This window comes from Amblyomma mixtum, chromosome 2 (genome assembly GCF_055824585.1).
Source record: "Amblyomma mixtum isolate Tamu chromosome 2, ASM5582458v1, whole genome shotgun sequence".
In the NCBI taxonomy this organism is placed as follows: Eukaryota; Metazoa; Arthropoda; class Arachnida; order Ixodida; family Ixodidae; genus Amblyomma; species Amblyomma mixtum.
The window spans coordinates 113,483,259-113,501,969 of record NC_143013.1 but is presented as its reverse complement, the minus strand read 5'-3'; the positions used below and the strand labels follow the sequence as shown (position 1 = coordinate 113,501,969).

At 49.6% G+C, this 18,711-nt stretch overlaps 1 pseudogene; it reads left to right on the top strand.

Annotated features, from left to right (window-relative positions):
* The first annotated feature begins 253 nt into the window (after positions 1-253).
* On the top strand, positions 254-2,167 carry LOC149360624 (uncharacterized; annotated as a pseudogene).
* Positions 2,168-18,711: the final 16,544 nt, after the last annotated feature.

Below are 18,711 nucleotides of genomic sequence, written 5' to 3'. Positions count from 1 at the left end.
TTTTTATGTTAAACTAAGCACTTGCACCGTGCAGAAATATTTATTTTTCTTGAAACGGTTCAAATCATATTGGCGCATGCTCATGGGAGCGCGCCGACGATGAAGACGAAATGTGCGTGTATGGGTGGAAAAAGACGAAGTGCGTGTTTTGTTCGGACAGCCATCTTGAGAGTTCTCGGCTGTGCGCTGAACTTTGCTGAAACTGTGACCTGTGCCAGTCCTGTCCTCGTTACATTATTGGTGGAGGTGCGGGATGGTTTGCAACATCTACGTGCTCCGAAGGCTCTCTATGAACACGGATTTGACTCCGATTCATCGCAGTACGAGCCGCTGACTCCAAGGTCAGTCACCAGAGCTCGGCCCGTTATCCCCTAAGACCAGGGCTCCAGCCGCGACGCACAGGACTGACGCAGCACCTATGGCTGACAACGGGAACTCAGCTGCTCATTTCTTTGTCCTCCAGCCGCGAACGCCGCCGACCTTCCATGGCGAAGTGTTTGAGGACGCGGAGGACTGGCTTGACCAGTTCGAACGCGTTGCCAGGTACAACGGCTGGGATGCGGAGCGGAAGCTGCACAATGTTCACTTCGCTCTTGACGACTCGGCGCGGACGTGGTACGAGAACCACGAGACAACGTTTCCTTCTTGGGAACGGTTCCGTAGCCGGTTGCTGGCGACCTACGTCAACACCGACCGTCGGGAACGAGCTGAGTCGGCGCTGCAGTCCAGGAACCAGCGACCCAATGAGAGTGTCGCAATGTATTATGAGGACATGACACGACTGTTCAGAAGGGCGGATCCAAACATGGCCGAGGACAAGAAAGTGCGCCACCTGATGCGCGGGATAAAAGAAGAACTGTTTGCTGGGCTTGTGCGAAACCCACCTAACACCACTTCGGAATTTCTATCGGAGGCCACTACCGTCGAAAAAACACTGCAACAACGCGCCCGCTATTACAATCGCGCCGTGAATACCGTATCTACTGCCGACTTTGCGCCAGCCCCCAGCGACTCCGCTGACACCCTGCGGGAGCTGGTTCGATCTATCGTCAAAGAAGAGCTGCACAAAATGCACCTCTCTGCCCAGTCGCAGCCGCAGTGTCCGTCGTTAGCACACATTATCCGAGAGGAAGTGCAGCAGGTGGTCCCTGAACCTGTTGCCCCTGCTGCCCTTACACCGACGCCCCCGCGCCAGACGTACGCGTCGGTACTCCGGCAGAACTGCGACATCACTCCTTGGAGCGCAAGGCCATCTACTTTCCAGCCGCGGCCCCCACCTGTCCCTGTGTTGGCCGAAGCCAGGCTGCGGAAGACGGACGTGTGGCGGGCACCTGACCAGCGGCCCCTTTGCTACCACTGCGGTGAGGCTGGCCATATCTTGCGGTGGTGCCCTTATCGTCGAGCGGGAATTCGCAGATTTCGTCCGCGAGTTCCCTGCTCGCCCAATGGCGAACGGCCCCGCGAAATTGAGGAGCACCTGTCAACGCGCCGGGATCACACTCACACTGATTTCCCTCGCCGTGACTACCGCCCACCAACCTCTACCCGCTATCGTTCGCCGAGTCCCCGACCTTCGACAAGCCGTTTCAGCCGCTCACCGAGTCCTCGCCGGGGAAACTAGACCCAGCGGCCTGCGGAGGTAAGGCCGCTGACGAGCGAACAGCTGAACATCCTCCATCGCGTTCCGGACCAGACGACGGCTATCAAACGAGGACACGTGACGATCACAAAGGATGTGCAGCTTCTTACTTACCGGTCGATATCGACGATTTAGCAGTTACGGCATTGGTTGATACGGGAGTGGACTATTCGGGTATGAGCAACGAGGTAGCAAAGGAACTGAGGAAAGTTTTAACCGCGTGGACTGGACCTCAGATTCGCACAGCTGGTGGGCACCTAATCACTCCTGTTGGCCGGTGTACGGGGAGAGTTACAATCGATGGATATGTTTACGTTTGTGACTTTGTTGTCCTACCTCACTGTTCGCGCGATGTCATTCTCGGCCTGGACTTTTTGCAAGCTAACGGCGGCGTTATCAATTTACTAGAGCCGCGCGTGACGTTTTCGCCGACGCAAGCAATTGAAAGAGCCGACCCAGACGACTCCAGGATACCCGCCCTGCGTATTGCTGCTGATGACGTGACGGTGCCTCCTCGGTGCAGCATGATGGTCCCCGTGCAAAGTGACTCGCCCGGTGATCGAGACGTTATGGCAGAGAGAAACCTCAGCCTTCTACTCGAGAAAGGATTCTACGCTGCAAGAGGGCTTGTTCGCCTACGGGATCGCTCTGCGACACTCTTGATCACCAACTTCGGAACCGAGTTCCAGCCCATTGCGAAAGGAACGGCCGTCGCATACGTTACCGACTTCGTTGAGCCCGCAGAAATATGTGCTCTGGAGTTACCGTCGCCGGACGGACGCGATGCAGCAGCCGTTCTGTCTACCGTGGACATTAATCCCGGCTTGTCGGTGGGTCAGAAGCAGCGCTTGTTAGAGCTCCTTCACGATTTCATAGAGTGCTTCGCCACAGCATCAAAGGTAGGGCGCTCCCCGGTAGCCAAACATCGCATCATCGTCAACGAGGACACTAGCCCCATATCCCAACACCCGTACAGAGGGTCGCCGATGGAACGGGAGGCTATACGATCCCAAGTGCAAGAAATGCTTGCAGACGACATAGTCCAGCCGTCCAGGAGCCCCTGGGCTTCGCCTGTGGTATTGGTGAAGAAAAAAGATAACACCTTGCGATTCTGCGTCGATTATCGGAAGTTAAATCGTGTCAGGAAGCGTGATGTTTACCCCCTTCCACGTATCGACGACGCCTTGGATCGACTGCGTGATGCTAAATATTTTTCGTCACTCGACCTTAAGAATGGCTACTGGCAGATCGAAGTGGACGAAAGGGACAGAGAGAAGACAGCGTTCGTGACACCTGACGGCCTTTATGAATTCAAAGTGCAACCCTTTGGACTCTGTTCTGCGCCACCAACCTTCCAACGCACGATGGACACCGTTCTTTCTGGGCTGGAATGGCAGACATGCCTAGTGTACCTTGATGATGTCATTTTTGCTCCTAGCTTCGAGGAACACCTCAACCGGCTACGAATGGTGTTACAGGCGCTCCGTTCGGCACAGTTGACGATAAAGCCACAAAAGTGTCACTTCGGTTTCGAAGAGCTCAGTTTTCTTGGTCGCGACATAAGCGCTGACGGAGTCCGTCCTGACCCGGGGAAGACTGCCGCTGTGGCACAGTTCCCGCTCCCAACCGACAAAAAGTCCGTTCGTAGGTTTCTGGGCCTCTGCGCCTATTACAGACGTTTCGTCGAAAACTTTTCCACAATTGCCGAGCCCCTTACAATGCTTACTAGAGACAATGTCTCTTTTATGTGGCACGAGGATCAAGAAGCTGCCTTCAACGAGCTACGCAGCAGCCTGCAAACTTTCCCAATACTCGCCCATTTTGATGAACGAGCTGCCACTGAAATCCATACTGACGCCAGCAATGTTGTCCTCGGCGCTATTCTCGTTCAGTGGCAGGACGGCAACGAGAAAGTCATAGCGTACGCCAGCCGCTCCCTCTCGAAAGCAGAAGCAAACTACTCTACCACAGTGGAGGAATGCCTTGCGGTAGTGTGGGCGATTAGCAAGTTCCGACCATATCTCTATGGTCGCCCGTTTCGAGCTGTAAGTGACCATCATTCGTTATGCTGGCTAGCCAACCTCAAAGACCCTTCCGGAGGGCTTGCGAGATGGAGCCTTCGGCTCCAGGAATACGAGATCACGGTAGTGTACAAGTCCGGCCATAAGCACAATGACGCCGATTGTTTGACACGTGCACCTGCCGACGTTGCTCCGGCCGACACGGAGGACGACTTCCCGTTTTTTGCTCTCGTCACGTTGTCCGATATGGCCCGGCGTCAACGGGCTGACTCAGAGTTGCGTCCGCTCATCGAGCATCTGGAGGGCCTTAACGTCGCTGTTCCGCGGCTTTTCGTCCGAGGTTTGGATTCGTACAGTCTCAGAGATGGCGTCCTTTACAAGAGGAACTTCGCGCATAACACGGAAACCTTTCTTCTGGTTGTGCCATCCGAACTCCGTCCAGAAATTTTGCACGCCTGCCACGACGAGCCATCGGCTGACCATTTGGGTGTTACCCGGACGTTTTCCCGCATTCGTGCGAAGTATTACTGGCCAAAGTTGCTCTCATGAGTCCAGCAGTATGTTAGAACCTGCATTGACTGCCAGCGACGAAAGACACCACCAGTTAAACCCGCAGGGCTTCTCCAGCCCATCCCACCGCCTACAACACCTTACCAACAAGTGGGCATGGACTTGCTGGGCCCATTCCCATTGTATTCTTCTGGGAACAAATGGATTGTTGTGGTGACGGACTACTTAAAGCGGTACGCCGAGACACAGGCGCTTCCCCAGTCTAGTGCTGCAGAAGTGGCTCAGTTTTTTATGACATCCATTCTCTTGCGTCATGGTGCGCCATCAGTCGTCATCACGGACCGTGTAACCGCCTTTACGGCGGCATTAATGCGATCTCTCTTCGAACTCACCCACACCAGTCACCGGAAGACAACAGCCTATCATCCCCAAACAAACGGCTTGACTGAACGCCTCAACCGGACGCTTGCAGATATGCTTGCTATGTATGTCCACGTTGAGCATCGCACGTGGGACGAAGTCCTTCCTTATGCAACTTTCGCCTACAATACGGCAGAACAGGAGACTACCCGTCTTACACCTTTCCAGCTGGTCTACGGACGGTGTGTCACCACCATGCTGGATGCTATGCTACCCACTGGTCACAGCGACGCAGACATCGGCCCCTACGCTGACACATTCGTCCAGCGGGCTGAAGAAGCCCGCCAACTCGCAAGATGCCGGATTCGACATCAACAACTCGACGCCGATCGCTACAACCTCCGACACCGATACGTTCGGTACGAGCCCGGCGATTCTGTGTGGGTGTGGACACCTGTGCGCCGCCGCGGACTCTCCGAAAAGCTACTCCGACGCTACTTCGGTCCGTACGAGGTGGTTCGTAGTGTTAGTGACGTCACTTACGAAGTTGTCCCGAGGGACACGACCTCCTTGCCTCGTCGTCGCCATCCGACCGAGACTGTCCACGTGGTGCGCATGAAGCCCTACCATGACAGGCTGCAACCCGCCGTTTTACCAGTTTAACAGCTCTCTATGTTCTCTGCCCTCTGTCCTCTATACCGAACATTACTTTGCCGTCCGTGTTCATTTCCAGCGTCGGGCCGCCGCTTTGATGGAGGGGGTAATGGCGCGTGCTCATGGGAGCGCGCCGACGATGAAGACGAAGTGTGCGTGTATGGGTGGACAAATACGAAGTGTGTGTTTTGTTCGGACAGCCATCTCGTGAGTTCTCGGCTGTGCGCTGAACTTCGCTGAAACTGTGAACTGTGCCACAGTGCACAGTGCGTACACAGTGCACAGTAACATGGGCAGTGCGTACAAGCTGTCAGCTGCGGCGTGCAAGATGCCGAGAAGAATGCTTGCGCTCATGAGCGGGTTGTGCCAATTGGGCGAAGGGCATTCGCTGCGTCGGCCCCGGGTGCTACCGCCGCCCACGCGAGTCGGAACGAAATGCGTACGGAACTTGAAACTTAAGTCAGCACTATATTATGTAAAGACATTGAACTGAAGAATTATAGTAGTCGAAGCCGGTTAGAGCTTGTATATATTGATCAATCGGAAAATCCCCTGGAAATTACATACAGCTAGTATGGTACTATTCTCCGCATTTAGTTCAGTGTGACATTTGGGTATATCGAACGGCCCGCAGCGGCTCCACAAGTGTTTTCGATAATTTTTCGCACATTCATAAGAGTCAACTGCGCGACTTTGGACGCCTATTAGCAGCGTTGTGAAACCGCGCTGCGAGTAGAACGTGGGTGTACTTGAGCACGGCCGCTCGATAGAATCGGCCTTGGCTTGAAGGTGGACTGCGGTCTCTTGTACTGAATTTTTTCCGCCCCAAATCACTGCTATGCGGTGAAGCCAACTTAACTAAAGCCTAGAGTGGCGCTCGCCTGGTGTGTTTGGCTCGCTTCGCCGCTGTTTGACACCAACTATGCATTAATTTTAATTAGGTTTATTCTATTTCTAGTGTACAGGTAATATTATTAGACACCTTATAAAAGGTAGTGGCCAGCTCTAAAACACCGCGCGCTGCGCCTTCGATGCGAAGCAGGTTAAGCCTAGCAACACCTTGCGACCCGTGCGCTCCCAGCTGGCCGGCGGTCGACACGCCGCTGCAAAAAACGCATCACTAGCGTAGGTGCAATGTGTTCTTGCTCCTAGGTTACAGATGGGCTTGTCTATTTCCATTTTTCTTGTAATATCTCATTATCGATGCACCGAACGATTCCCTTCTCCCCTTCGTCTTCGATATTTCCGTGTTCAACTTCTAATACGATAGCAAGCAAAGATCGAGGCACAGCTTTAACGCCTACGTTTCCCTCCGACTCGGATTCTTTGGCTCCAGGTTGGTTCATTTCGCATACATCTCCGCTGCTTTCGCTTAGTGCTTACCTGACAACAACAACAAAAGTCCTGGTAGATGGAAAAGGCAGTAGTTAAGGCTGTAACTTTCTGCCTGTTATGAAAGGTATGGTGCGCTGCGTGGCGAGTTGCGCCGGCCACGAGCAGTCGAATATTGCACGTCCCATCCTTGCTTATTGTTCACGGATGTGTGGAACACGTGCAATATCGTGGCACATGCGACGCACTCTGGATGTGTGTCGGGAAGTGGGGCATCCGGGTAGCGTCCAGTGGACGTTATTCCTGAACACAGAGGTTTGGATCTCTCTGGCACATAGGATCGAGGTTTGTGGTTTACTCCGGTTATATTACCAACTACAATTTGTTTCAGTGTCTTCATTGGCATTTTGACACGACTATCCTTTGTTTCGGAAGAAAAATTTAAACGTCTTTTGGAACTGCCGAACAAAAAATTCAGGGGGCACTTTGGCTCTCTAAAGTGCTGCAAGGCGAAAGCGTTTCCTGGCGCACTGTTTGTTTTTATTTACTTTTTATTTTGCATATTTTGTTTTCTAGTTATTTTGTGCGCTTTTTTTCAAATTTTTTATTTTTATTTTCACATCTTATCTTTATTTTGTTTTCATTTTTGTTTATTTTCTTATTTTTATTTTTTATTTTCCTTTTCTTGACTTTACTCCTTCTATTTTATTTATGAAGCCCATGCATTCACTAGATGCGCCTTTATTCATGCTGGAACCTGGAGCCTTTTAAGCAGTGACGCCGAAAGACAGACGAATCTGCCGACGCGTCTGTCGACACGGCTGCCGACGCGTCTGTCGACACTCCTGCCGACGCGTCTGTCGACACGGCTGCCGACGCGTCTGTCGACACTTCTGCCGACGCGTCTGTCGACACGGCTGCCGACGCGTCGGCTAACGACAGTATGAGGCATTAAAAGCTTTCACCTTAATATTCAGTACCCCTTAGCTTCCGTAAGTTTATTTTTCCCATCTCGAACAAATTCATTCAGCTAAACGAGTTTGTACTGTTCTCCGAGCTCTTCTGCGATCAAAATCTACATGCAGACTGAGCAGTGCTCCACAGCAAAGAGAATTACCCCAGCCTTACTGCCAAGGCAGCCAAATTATTCGCATGCAATTGCTTAGTTCTGAGACAAATTCTGATGCAACGTACAAAATTATAACTGCTCGGTCACAGATTTCTCTGTCAATCATGCTTAAAACGATCACCGGATCGCGAGCTGTCATTTACCGGTATCTCTTGAATAAAAGTAAAAAAAGAACACAGCCGCAGTTACAGCCTCTGGTGGTAACGCTTCATTATCTACAAGGTACCTGTTTCGTGCAGGGGATTCTCTGAATAGCTGCACATCAATTCTAGCCGTCATTTCTGTGAACTGACTATTCAAAATATGAATTTCAATAAGGTTTGCAGCAAAGTACCGCGGTTCGTCGAGCTGCTGTTGAATGAGACTCTCGACATACCCTATCAAAATTTCAGTGCTCGGCAAATTATGTTTTGACACAATCTTTTCAATAAGATGCATGCTACGTCCTTGAGGACATGGGCAGGGTCGGGCATATTGTACGCCTTACTTCAGTCACAAAAGTGGGGAATATTGCACACAGTCAATCACTTAAGAGAGCTCTAATGGTTTGAAAACCTCCACATGGCGCGGTTGGAGGCACCCATGTCACAGGTCACCCAAAGTACGTGAAGATAAATCTGCGAAGAGAGTTGTATTGTATGAAACAAAATCTCGAACTTGTCACCAGAAAGTTAACCCACCTGTAAAACGATAGGCTCTCACTTGCTTCCAGCGGTTGTTCATGCCCTCAACGATGAACTAAAGTGCATGATTTGCTGGTTTATCGGACTGCGGCAGAGTGGTCGTTCCAAAGGAAATATCAGAAGTGCGATCTAGCTCTAGCCATTTTCTAATCTCCATTTATTCCAGGAACAATATTATCTCTTTATCAATACCAGCCATCGTTGATAACTTGGTCTTTATTATTTAAGATACTTCAGGGAGCACACCTGGTTGAAATGGAAAACGCAGGAGCCATCTTCTACCATAGTCTCGTTCATAGCCTTCTTCATCACATCAAGCAGAACATCGCATCCTGCAGAGCCGCAAGCAAACTTTAGAGGCAAAACCTTCATTATTGTCGCTGGACTCCATGAACAACCTCTCAGTTGTGCCTATGCAGGGCGACTTTTTCATTTTTTTTTTCAGAAAGCTGGGGCTTGATGTCAAAATAAACATCTCTTTCCGAAGGCGTTTTGTACTTCTGATTTCTCTTTCCTGCTTTTTCTCAGTCCCGGGACATCGTTCCCTCGATATGGAATTCTTGTTCTTAAGGCCCTGCGCTCGTTTCACGAGCTCAGTTGTGGACTGTTGAAGACAGAAAGGCCCTGGTCTTGATTGACTCGTTCAGTCCCGCAGGTGCCGGCTCCGAAGGACGGTGTCGAACTCCGCTATGGAGGAAACTGTGGGAGTGCTCCGGTCACAAAACAACATCCCGTTAAATAAGCTTCGTATTCCTCAGATCCCTGACTGGGGAATAAAGTTAGAACGATGTCCAATCGGATGGGCAGCTGTGGACGCTCGAGGTACCACCCACGGCAGGGGGCGGTGCTGGGCTCTCTCACTCTCTCGTAGCTCGGTCGATGGGATGGGGTAGAGACAGAGCCATCAAACACAGATGTGACACTTTGACCACTGCGGCAAGCCTTCTGCTCGTTGCCTCCCCGCAGCTGGATGAACGTCCTCGAACTCCCCTGCCGGACGTCCGAAACACGAGACGTCTGTCGAGGACACAACCGCCTTTCAATCAACAGGCAACACTTGACACTCCGTCCGGCGACCCGAAGACAGACTCGGACACTCGTCGCCGCCTCTGCTCCGCCGCTGCCGCCGCCGTCGCCAGCCCTCGGCGCATCTTTGATTCCAGATGAGTCACGTCTGGCACTGCTTCTTCCCAGACCCGTGTTCTCCGACCTTAGCAGGAAATAAAAAACACATCTGCTTTTCCTGCTGCTCTGTCCCTAGTATTTTCTTGGCACTCTTCGCTCCTATCACTGTCAGCGCTCCCACAGCAGCATTCTTCTGCGACTGACGAACTCGGTGTTTTATCACTGACAGTAGTAGCCGGGAAGGATCGTGATGAGGCTGCTTTCTGTGCTTATATTCAGCTGAAAGTGTTAACAAAACAGAGCCAAATTACCCTCAGGACACTTTGGGCTGCAGTTTTCTAAAAGATCGTTTATGGTTTTAAAGGATTCCCTTTATCCGATTTCGAACGACATGCATCAACTACCAGACACAGACCTGTGATCTGAACCCGTGATGCTTCGGCCCGCCATCTGAACTAGAGTAACTACGGTGCTGTAGACGACGAGGAGAGGAAGCGGGCCGCGCCGGCGCCGCCGTGGGTTGGACACTCGAGATGCCTCGCGAATCCGCGCCGCTCGTCGATAACTTGAGACCCTTCACAACGGCGCGGCGGGGTATCATCAAAAAGTCGAGTCGACCTGCTCTCTCTCTCCCTTTCTCTCGTTGCCTCCGCGGTCTCCTTTTGAATTTGTTTCTGTTTTGCAAAGAAGAAAATCACTCTGCCTGGAATCTCCGCGCTGTCAGTATATCTCTTTTTTTCTAGCAGCGAGGAGGAAGCTCTCGCTACGTGGCAATTCAGCTGGAGCATTCCATTACTATTCGCTTCGACTCTTTTATGCCCCTAACATTTTGTAATACAATCCTCTCGCAGTACATAAACACATTGTTTGGAGAGTATTGAAATAGCCTCGACAAAAATAGAGGTTCATGGCCCGACGTTTCCGAGCAGAAGGGCATACTTAAGAGAGTGTTTATATATCCTTGCACCTCAGGCAAAAAATCCATGGCACGGCTGTTGACTAGGCAGCCTCCGTCTATCCTGCCGATTGGCTTCATACCAAGCCGATTGGCTTGGTAAATATGAAGCTATATGAAGGCTTGGTAGTAAAAAGTTTTGTGATCAGTCAAATTTAAGGCACTTGGTGTACTTTCCGTCACCAGCTCGACAAAAATCAATGATACCAAGCAGCAGCTACGATAAAATGACCAATCTCTGGGTATTGTGACAGAACGTATGTAATATCAAATGTGCAAACGGTACGTTCACGCATTTTGGAGCAGATATATCACCAAAGTGACATGCTGTCAGAAAAAAAATTTTGAGGAGTCCATCCCCAGTTTTGCTTCCTTCGACATGAAATGAAGTGCGAGAAGTCGCCTTTGACGACTGCTAATTCCGATGATTAGAGGTTTCAAGCTTTGAAGTTTTTCATTACACGTGCACCCCCAGGAAGAAGTGTTCTGTAGTGGAAGCTTTCGCATGCCTTACCTCGCATGCTTTGGTGCTGTTTGTTAGTTTCCAGCCGTGTCGCTTGACCTGCGTTGCTCACTTTTTTTTCTGCCGGTGCTGTTTCGAGGAAAGTATAATAGCCGCTGTCCTTTTTAAGTGTGTCCAGAACACCAGAGGATGCAACAGCCCGTCAAAGCTTGATATGGGACTGTTGCATCACACGCACAGCAAGAGCTCGCTTCAAGCAGACAGATCGGTGGTGCCACGAACAGAGCAAGATCCCATCCGCTGACCCTTAAGTAGACTTTTCCGCGCTGCGAATAACGTGACGCCAAAGGGGCGTCGCCTCATGAGCAAAATTTTGCACTTCCGCCTCGGTATTACGTGATTCGAGCACACCCCGATGCCTTTCTTTTTCCGATTGGAGACACATCGGTACACAATGCACCTTCTGCCGTACAAATGCCACAAGCACGCTTTTCTTCAGCGTGTGGTCGCGCCCTCAATTGGGAAGGGCGGCGAGGGTTAAACTCTGCCTGGTCACGTCAAAATTTGCGGAGTGCTTTCGTGAGAACGTCACCACAGAAACGCTTCCCACTACGACAGCCGTGCTAATTATGTGATGTAGCTGGTAATCGATTACGTGAAGCTCTCGTCGCTGCATTTGTTTGTTTTTTTCTTTTATCGTCGTGACATGAAGGCACTCTTAACCCCCCTCTCCTCTCTACATTTTGAGCCAACTCACCCGGAATATCGGAGCACAGTACCTTCCTTAAGAGCTTCAGTAAGCGAAAATGCACGCGTGATGCATTTCACTGAAGAGGCTGCGTGTCGCCAAGGAGAGAAGCCTTATTTTCCTATTATTGGTGTATTTTCGTTCATTTTTGTAGAGCTTTTCAATAAATCGCTCGTGGTTGGCGTCACGCAGCCACAACATCGGTAAAATTCGTCATGCGTACTTCTTGGCCGGCATGTCGTAGGGCTTACCTTTTCTCCCTCTCTGTTGGTGACAACAGCCAGAGTTACAGCTTCTCTGCGGTGTGTATTTCTGCTCGCGTTATGTGAAACTTCGTGTTACCACTAGCCCAGACCCATACCTTAATGAGAGATTGCCGCTTGACCGGCTACTATAGACTGAGGCGGCAAGCCAGCGTTTCTTCGCAATTGGAGCAAGCAATTTCGATGGAGCGAGAGAGGCAGCCTCTGTGGATTCGACATACTTTTTTAAATTTATTTTGGCGTGAAGAGTGGGATTGAAATGAAGTGGCTATCTAGGGCCGATTTTGTCAGGTTGCTCTGTGATTCGAGCACATTTACTAATCTTTTCTTCAAGCTTTGCAGAAAAAAAGGAAAAACTTTTTAATAAAATTTTAAATCGAAATTGGCCACTTAGCAACTGCAAATTTGATATTGCTAAGGAGCCTTGTTTAATGAAAAACTGCACTGAACGTTTGTTTTTCTTTCTTAATTCTTACTTTTTCCAAAGCAGTCCTCATTGCCGGACGATTATGATAAAGCGCGAAAGCCCAGTGTTTGTAGTAGTATTCTGACTTCCTTCGGCAACATTCTTGGATTTTTTGAAGAAGTGCTGGAATCCTGCATACAATATAGCTGATCAATTGTTGTTCGTGATTTAAACGCAGAAGCTCATTGTTCAGATTTAAATAAGCAAAACCTTATTGACGTGTTTTTTACATACGGATATGAAAACGTTATTCATGTACCAACAAGAGTGAGAAGCACATCCGGAACTCTACTACATCTTTGTTTGTAGCCGTATTGAACTTAGCCGATATTGAATCTGGTCTTTTATTAGGTGACGCGAGTGACCATTTGCCGATATTTATTTTTCCAACGCACTTCACACAGAACACCATACGAACCTCACGCCAACGAATTGAATACACAGCTATTCATGAAGAAAAAATTAAGATATTCCAAAAACTAACAGCAGAAAGAAATTGGGACGATGTTTACTACTCAGACGACACCATAGAAGCTCTCGATTCATTCATAGCGAAAATTGAGAACACCAGTCATTTCCAGTATTACAATTTAGCAAAAGTAGGAAAAGTCAGAAAGCCACGGATTGATAGAACACTTTCAAAAGAGAATCAAGGAACGTAACACACTTTTCGTCTTATTTATCAAAATTATAATTTTTGACTGCTTAAAGCAATATAAGCTGAGAAACAAGCTGGGAAAAGATGTGAAAAAAACACGTCATGCTCACTACGAAAAGTGTTCTGCAGGCATCGCTAACCACTCAACGAAAATACGGCAAACCACGAACCACCTCATGTCAAATGTTCAGAAGAAAGAACTCCAAGAATTGCCGCCTGAGCTACGGCAACTGCTGCCCAGTCTTCTGCTTCCGCGAGTGTTTATATGCAGTATAAACGAACCTTGATACCCTCCATCAGCGCCACCCTCGCCCATAGCGGCGGACGTAGTGCGCCCTTTATCACAGCGACTGCCACGTAGGAGCCTGACCGAACGTTAAGAACTATAGCTCTGCTGGAACCCTTTCTGCCGCCTATAGCATCACGACTGAAAGAATCAAGGTCCTCTTTGGGAAAAGATGGGCTCGTCATGACATCAGTGACGGTAGCCAACAGTCATCGATGCCAAGGAGGATAAGGGATGCTTTTATTTAAAATAATTTTCTAGTGTTCACCTACGGGAGATTTACAGATTAATTGTTTCTAAGATAACTCATTAGAAAGGAGAAGAAAACACCGCAAATTATTTTTTTTAAAATGCATCCAGTGCTCCTTGGTTTCGGCGACTATTCGCTTCCGTCATGCATGTTATAACGAGTATCTCTTTAATACCCTTGTCCGCTCAATAGCTAACAAGACCCGAAATTCTGGTAGTCTTGGTGCCAAAGGAACCAAAAGAGGGTTCTGGCACACCTTCCGCCCTCGCTGTTCGATAAAGTTCCTATGGAAGCCAATAATTCTGGACAAAACCATTTTTGAGCGGAAAACCATTTATGAAAGCAATTTTTTCTTATAATTGAAGACATCACTACACCAATCAATATATCCACAGGCCACGCCACGGCAGTCTTGCATTTTTTTCTTCATTAAGTTTAGTTACTTAAAGGAACTAAAGTTTTTGCTATCCTCAAAAGTGTTCCCCTATGGCTTTCTAAGGCAGTCTTATTTGTTCGATGCGATCGATTCAAACATTTTAAAAAGAATTTCCAACATATTACAAGAATGGACGATTAGGTTCAATATTTCTTAGGAGTATCTTGCAATTTTCTAATTTTAAAATTTTTTGTCCGAGAACGATGGACATGGAAGCCCTCACGCTAGTGAGGACGTACTACGTCCGCCACTATGGGCGAGGGTGGCGCTGGTGAACACTCTAAAGTTTCGGTTGCACTACACAAACACCAGCAAAAGCAGAAGATTGGACACCCGTCGCCATAGCCTAGTTGGTAGAGTCCTTGCTCAGCTCTAACTCTCAATCGCGTTCAACATCCCGTTGAGGCTGAAGAAGCAGCTATAGCCCTGGCCATTACTCAAACAAATGCAAAATACATATTCTCGGATTCTAAATCAGCCAAACGAAATTTCGCCAAAAAACGGGTTCACACGCCAGAACATCGTGTTCTGAACAGTGTTGTACCACCGAGTCCGCTCATCACACTCATCTGGGTTCCTGCGCATTGCGGACACCCGGGGAATACGGCTGCACACAATCACGCCCGACGACTCGCCGACCGGGTGGTGGACGGCCTCCCCTCGTTCCGCAGTGCTAGGGAACGCATGATGACGTACCATGAAGTGACGCTTCACTACCGGAGTTCCGGACTAGTTTACTCCCTTCCCCATACATCGCTAAATAAGGCCGAGCAGGTCGTTTGGCGACGGATTCAGACACTTTTCCGAACCCTTACCTGTATTCCCTCATGCACCCAGGGGACTATCATCCGTCCTGCAAATTATACCAGCACCCTAAGGCGGATGTGTATCACATACTTAGGGCCTGCCCTAATACTCCAACTCCCCCTTTTCTGAGACTCGACGACCAGGAGAGATGGGAGGCCGTGCTGCACAGCTCACAGCCGGAGGTTCAGCTCCGGATGGTGACCTGGGCTACAGAGGTCGCCAGGGCCCATGGGCTCCTGGCCACCTAACGCGACCGCGAGGGCCCACCTGTTCCTGTAACCCCCTTATCCCTATCCCCACCCTCACTGGCTTCCTTTTAAGGGTTGCTTAATAAAAGTTTTTTCCTCCACCTCCTGGTAGAGCATCACACACGAAATTCAGAGGTCGGTGCCTTGTAACCCACCAGCGGCATGTGGTTATTTTTTCCTCTCCTTCCTAATCAATAATGTTTGAAAAGAATTACCCCATTAACTTCCCATTGATGAACACCGCCAATTATTTAAAAAGATTATTGCTTTCAGTGACATGTGGCTTCCGTCATGTATGTCATAACGAGCCCCTACGTTCCCTTCGCTTGTCTGCTCACGCAGCAGAGTCCTTATACACAACAAGACGGCGAAAACAGGCGCGGCCATCGAAACACACCCACTTATAGCCAACCAAGTTGTGCACGAACTGTTCGTGTAGCAGAAGTAGCCTGAGTATGCCCTCTGAAGGGCGTACTCGCTTCTTAATCCAATCCCGTTACCTAACGTTCTGCCGCCTACTGGTACGATTACTTTTTGTTGCAATCCAATCCGTTACCCGCAACTAGCATCGGTTATCTTACCTTCGCATTACATCCCCTGCCCAAGCCCACTTTTTTCTCTTGATTTTCATTAGGATGTCATTAATCCGTGTTTGTTCCTTGACCCATTCTGCCCTGTTCAAATCCCTTAACGTTGAACCTATCATTTCCCTGTCCAGAACTCGCTGCGTTGTCCTTAACGCAGGCTGATCCCTTTTCGTAAGCCTTCATGTTACTGCCCCTTAGGTGACTACCTGCGAGATAAAGCTGCTACTTTTCTGTCGAGGGATATTGACAAACACGAGAAAGGAGAAGCTTCCAAATGCTCTCGAACCCATTCTTACTCTTCTAGTTATTTCAATCTCGTGATCGTAACCAGCTGTCGCTTCCTGTCCTAAGTAGACGTATTCCCTTATCACTAACAGCATCTCGCTACTAATTGTAAACTGCTGCTTCCTTCCAAGACTTTTGGACATGGCTTTCGTTGTCAGCCCATTAATTTTTTAACTACCGTTTTGCTCTGCTTGATTAAGTTTATAGTTTATGGGGGTTTAACGCCCCAAAGCGACTAGGTCTACAAAGGACGCCGTAGTGAAGGGCTCCGGAAATTTCGGTCATCTGTGGTTCTTTAGCGTGCACTGACACACTACACAAGCCTCTAAAATTTTGCTTCTATCGAAATTCTACCGCCGCGGCCAGGATCGAGCGCGCGTCTTGTGGGTCAGCACCCAAGTACCATAACCACTGAGCCACGGCGGCGGCGCCTGTTTCACTGATTGACCAGGTTGCGCCATTCGTCTCCTGGGTGAAATCTGAAGGCAGTGCTAACCGCGAAGCACACGTTACCAATGCATTCTCTATTATCTAATATCTCCAGTTGTTCCCAATCAACACCTCGGAATACCACCTGTAAACAGACGCTGATTAGCATTGGTGAGATCGTGTCTCCCAGCCTTTTAATGTTGACTCTATTTTGTTTATTTAATTTTATTGTTGACTCTATGATGGACGGTGGTGGTTGTGCATATCTTCTAAAATTTTCGCATAACGTTGTTGTACACACTCTAAGAGTGCTGTATTTTCGACTGACTCAAATGCGTTCTAGTAATCTATGAAGGTTGTAATTAGGCGTTCGTTATATCCTGCGCATTTTGCTATCCCACCGCGCATTCTACCTGAAATTCTGAATTCAGCCATCACTGACTCCATCTGTCCCCTCATGTTTCTCTCAAACGCACCGCCGGTGCTACAGGTACCGAGCCTCTGTTTTATTTTATTGCGAAGCAATACTACTTTCGCCACCTCAGCCCGTGCCGTGCCGCGGCCGCATAGCCACGCTTGACCTTTCGCGTGACCTCGCTGCTTGACGTCATACCATCTGTGTAAAAAGGGGGCCCCATCTCACGCCGTCGCCTTGCGCGGCGCATAGCCACGGCCTGACTCCCGCTCCTCTCACCAGGGGCGCTGCGCCCTATGTGACGTCATACCATCTGTGTAAAAACGGGGCCCCATCTCACGCCGTCGCCTTGCGCGGCGCATAGCCACGGCCTGACTCCCGCTCCTCTCACCAGGGCCGCTGGGCGCTATGTGAAGTCATACCATCTGCCTAAAAACGGGGCCCCATCTCATACCGTCGCCTTGCGCGGCGCATAGCCACAGCCGTGGCCTGACTCCCGCTCCTCTCACCAGGGCCGCTGCGCGCTATGTGAAGTCATACCATCTGCGTAAAAACGGGGCCCCATCTCACACCGTCGCCTTGCGCGGCGCATAGCCACGGCCGTGGCCTGACTCCCGCTCCTCTCACCAGGGGCGCGGCGCGCTATGTGACGTCATACCATCTGCTTAAAAATGGGGCCCCATCTCACGCCGTTGCATTGCGCGGCGCATAGCCACGGCCGCGGCCTCACTACGCTCTTCTCGTCAAGCCCATGAGATGCCGCCTCCAGCCTATACGCTTCGGCAGATTGCAAATAGAAAGCATCAGCGAGCTATGGAGACAGAAGAAGAACGAGAAGAACCGCAGCAGAACCACGTATTGCTTCGCAATTACCAGGCTTAACCAAGCTAAGCCACAGCCAATTTTTTTTCTACGGAGCTTAAATAAACTAAAGTATGATGGCGCCGGCAATGTAATGGCTACGAAAGAAGAGGTTGGAAAAGAGAATAAAGGGCAAGGAGTTAATTGTGTGCGTGACACACAGTCCGCCCGGCAAAACAGTTTAATTCATTGGGTGTCGAAATTGCGTCCTAAACCTCATTCATGGTCTAAAAAAGCCCGTGTCGTGCGATGTTGTGCATTTGGCCTTATCGCCGTCATTTAAGACGTTCAAAAATGCACTAGCTAACAATGTATAATTAAGAGCTTAACAAATTGTATTTTTTACTTTGCTGTGTTGCTTGATTTTGTTTAATGTGTCATTCGTTTAATCACTTCACTCGGTAATGTCAAATGACCCTGATAGTAATAATAAATGAAAATAAATAACTGAAATTCCAGCGAAGCTTAAATACGTATGAAAGAAAGCCAAAAGTTGCAAATTATCTACTACCTATTGGCGCTCTAGAGATTTTGAAAATATTTTTTTGCCTTTGTACTGAGCACTCTCTGTTTGCAATACTGGTTTTTGTAGAGGTTTAGTGGAATCAGTAAGGAACACTTAAAATACCAAATTTATTTTTTGCTACTTTCACTTTCAAGCCTTTGCGGTGCGACGGCGGTGCACATGAAATGACCTTTCGCATGACCTCTGTGTGACGTCACGCCGAAGAGCTTGGCGACCATCTCGCGCCGTCCGTGTGCGACGGCAGTGCACATGAACGGCGGCCTAACTCCCGCTCTCTCCGCCAGGAGCGCCACAGGTGTTGTGACGTCAAGCCGAAGAGCTGGGCGACCACTCGCGCCGTTCGTGCGCGACGGCGGTGCACATGAACGGCGGCCTAACTCCCGCTCTCTCCGCCAGGAGCGCCACAGGTGTTGTGACGTCAAGCCGAAGAGCTGGGCGACCACTCGCACCGTCCGTGTGCGACGGCGGTGCACATGAACGGCGGCCTAACTCCCGCTCTCTCCGCCAGGAGCGCCACAGGTGTTGTGACGTCACGCTGAAGAGCTGGGCGACCATCTCAAGCCGTCCGTGTGCGA